Genomic DNA, 2,871 nt, shown 5'->3' with positions numbered 1-2,871 from the left:
GCAGCCCTGCATCTCTGAGGGGTGCTGTCGGCCCGCAGTGGGCCCCCTGCCAGTGCTGTGCGGGTCTCTGTGTACCGGCATGGTCAGAGCTGACCCCGACCCCAGGCCACCCAACCCTGCCCTCTCAGCAATTCTCAACCTCAGCGGACATCCTTCAGGACGGTCCTTGGGGACACCCTCATGTTCCAGACGGAGAAACTGAGGCCTATGGAGGGGCAGGTGCTGTTCACTGCCCCGTGAAATGAGTGGTAGGGACGGGGTCAGACCCCAGCCCCTCACCCCAGACTTTCTTGATGTCCGCCGAAGGGACGGAGGCGTCACATGGAATGAGCCCCGCATCCTCACACCCCTCCCTCCTCCTAGACTTGGCGCTCCTAGAGGGACGTAGTCTCCGGCACCACGGTGTCCAGGATCTGGCAAGTGCGCATCTGAAGGAACAGTGACCTGGCCCCGCTCCGCCCTCCAACCCCACGGTCCCCGCACCCACTGGTTCCAGCCACCCCGTGCTCGCTCTGAACCTCACACTCAGTGAGCTCGTCCCACCGCGGCTCTCCTCCCCACACAGGTCTCTCTGCGCAGAATGCCTGCCCTTCTCACGGTGGGCTCTCCCCCATCCTCGGGACTCTCCTCCACGGAAGCTCCTGGAAGCCTCACGCGAAAGCCCCGGAGGCGGCTGGGAGCCGTCTGACCCCCACCAGAAGAAGGCATGCCTTTGAAAGCTCTGGAAGGAGACTACGCTCCTCCCCGTAACGAGGGAGAGCGCCCCGTGTTCCCAAATGCTCGCTCTCGTGCTCTGTCCGAGCCGGAAGACAGTAAGTATCCCCAGCACGATGGCCGCGTGTGGCAGGCAAGCAACGTACTGCAAGCATTCAAGCCCTAAAACCCGCACGTCCAGTCACCGTGTCACGCGAGATGGGACAGGCCGGCTCCATCCCACGGGCCACCCCGGGGAAGAGCACCTGCGCTCCAGCCGGGTTTGCAAACAGTCCGTCTGTCCCAGAGCTGCGTGAAGGACCCACGGACGGCAGGAGGGGCCTCTGCGACTCGGGACAGCGCTGAGGGAAGTGACCCCCAGCGGGCACAGACCGCCGAGCGCGAGGACAGCCACAGTGCCTCGACACCCCTTCCTCACCGAGGCGCCCGACTCAGCACACTGGGTCCCTTTTTCCATTTAACGCCCTGGTTTTCAAATACACGGTGTGAGTCCGTGTTAACACACGGTGCGTCGTACACACGGCTACACCACGAGCGTTAGCACTCGGCACCGCGCCCCGATCCGAGCAGCGCGAAGGCGAAACCACGACGGCACCCCGACTCACCGGAGCAGGGCGCCGGGGCCCCGGCGCCCTGGTCACACCGCGGCGGCCGCTCCTCCGCCCGCGAACCTGCCCCGCCTCCCTCCAGGCCTGCGCGGTGACCCCAGCACAAGCGGTCAGGACCGCCCCCACCCCGTGCTGAGCGCATCCAATGGGCCAGGCGCCCCTTACACCGGGCCAGGGCCAGAGCATGACGGGCTGGCGGACGCTTCCGTGCAGGGGCTCAATACCGTCTTCGCCTCGTTCCAGGACCCAGAGGAGCGGCAGGGGTGCAGGCCAAGCGGACACACGGTCGCCCAGGCAGCTGCCCTGCATGGAGACAGAACAGGACACTGGTGAGAAGGAGCAGGGAGCCATCGTGCTCGCAGAAGATCCCGTCGGCCGGAGCCACAACGACATCCATCCCGTGATGCTCCCGGCTTTTGAGTCAACTTCCACGATGCACGACAAGGCACGTGCCGGTGAGGGCAGAGGGCAAACCGCAGGGAGAGGACCCGCCCAGAGATGGGCTGGGGGGGCGGGTCACAGCTGCCGTTTCCAGCTCGCCCCCAGCACTGCTGCAGCCCAAGTGTTGGGGGGGGGGACTGTCTCTGATTCCCTGACCCCCACCCCAATGGAGGTGGGCTAAGCAAAAACCCTGGGCAAGGCCTCTCCCTGCAGGCCCCCCTCCACCTCAAGAGTGTCCTTGCTGGGGAACAGAGGGCGAGGATCAGGCCACCGACGCAGGAGGGCACCAACTAGGAAGCCAAAGCCTCACCGGGCTGGCAAGTCAGCCCACGACTGGTTCCCCCACCTGCCCTCGAGGCTGGACCACTCACCGCTCCCTTCCCTCCCACGCAAGGACTGCTCCCCAAGGACCTGGATGCACGACCTCGCTCACCCTCTGTCCCACGCACGCACGGGGTCCCCATTTCATAGACAGGGAAGCGGAGGCTGAGAACGGTGTCCGCTCCCCGGCCACGCAGCAAAGACGCGTTAGGACAAAGCCTGCTGCCACGAGGCCACCAGCTCAGGGACAGCTCCACTGGGAGGGGGGAGGAGGGGCCAGAGGCGGCGGCACCTTTGGGACAAGGGGACTCTGGGAGCAAGGCCATGCACCTCAAGGCCCTGCAGGCCGTGCGGTGACCCTCAGGAGGGCCTGGGCAGGAGCCAGAGGGGCCCCCTTGCCCCAGCTGTGCAAACCCCTCCCAGAATCCCCCAGGCCCCCGGGCCGGGAGCAGGAATTGAAAGGCACGAAGGAACCCGCGGTGTGAGAAGTGCGTGTGTGTGTGTGTGTGTGCCCGCGTGCGGCGCGTGCGTGCAAACGGCTGAGTGAGTGGCACGTAATTACCTGAAATTGTGGCTTAGAAGCAGATGTAAATAACCAAAAAATACGTGGGGAGGTGGGGGGAATGCTCCTCAATTAGAGCTAATTACCTAACAGCTAATTGAAATAATAATGGGCTGCATTTGAATATGCTAATAAGGCCAAACCTGTCTGGGAAAAGGTAATTGGGATAGAAAGAGCTGAGGCTCCGTGCCTGCGGACCCCGGGGGGGGGGGGGGGGGGGGGGGG

Source organism: Ursus maritimus, unplaced genomic scaffold (genome assembly GCF_017311325.1).
Source record: "Ursus maritimus isolate PB19 unplaced genomic scaffold, ASM1731132v1 scaffold_2, whole genome shotgun sequence".
Taxonomy (NCBI): domain Eukaryota; kingdom Metazoa; phylum Chordata; class Mammalia; order Carnivora; family Ursidae; genus Ursus; species Ursus maritimus.
This window is presented reverse-complemented; position numbering follows the sequence as displayed.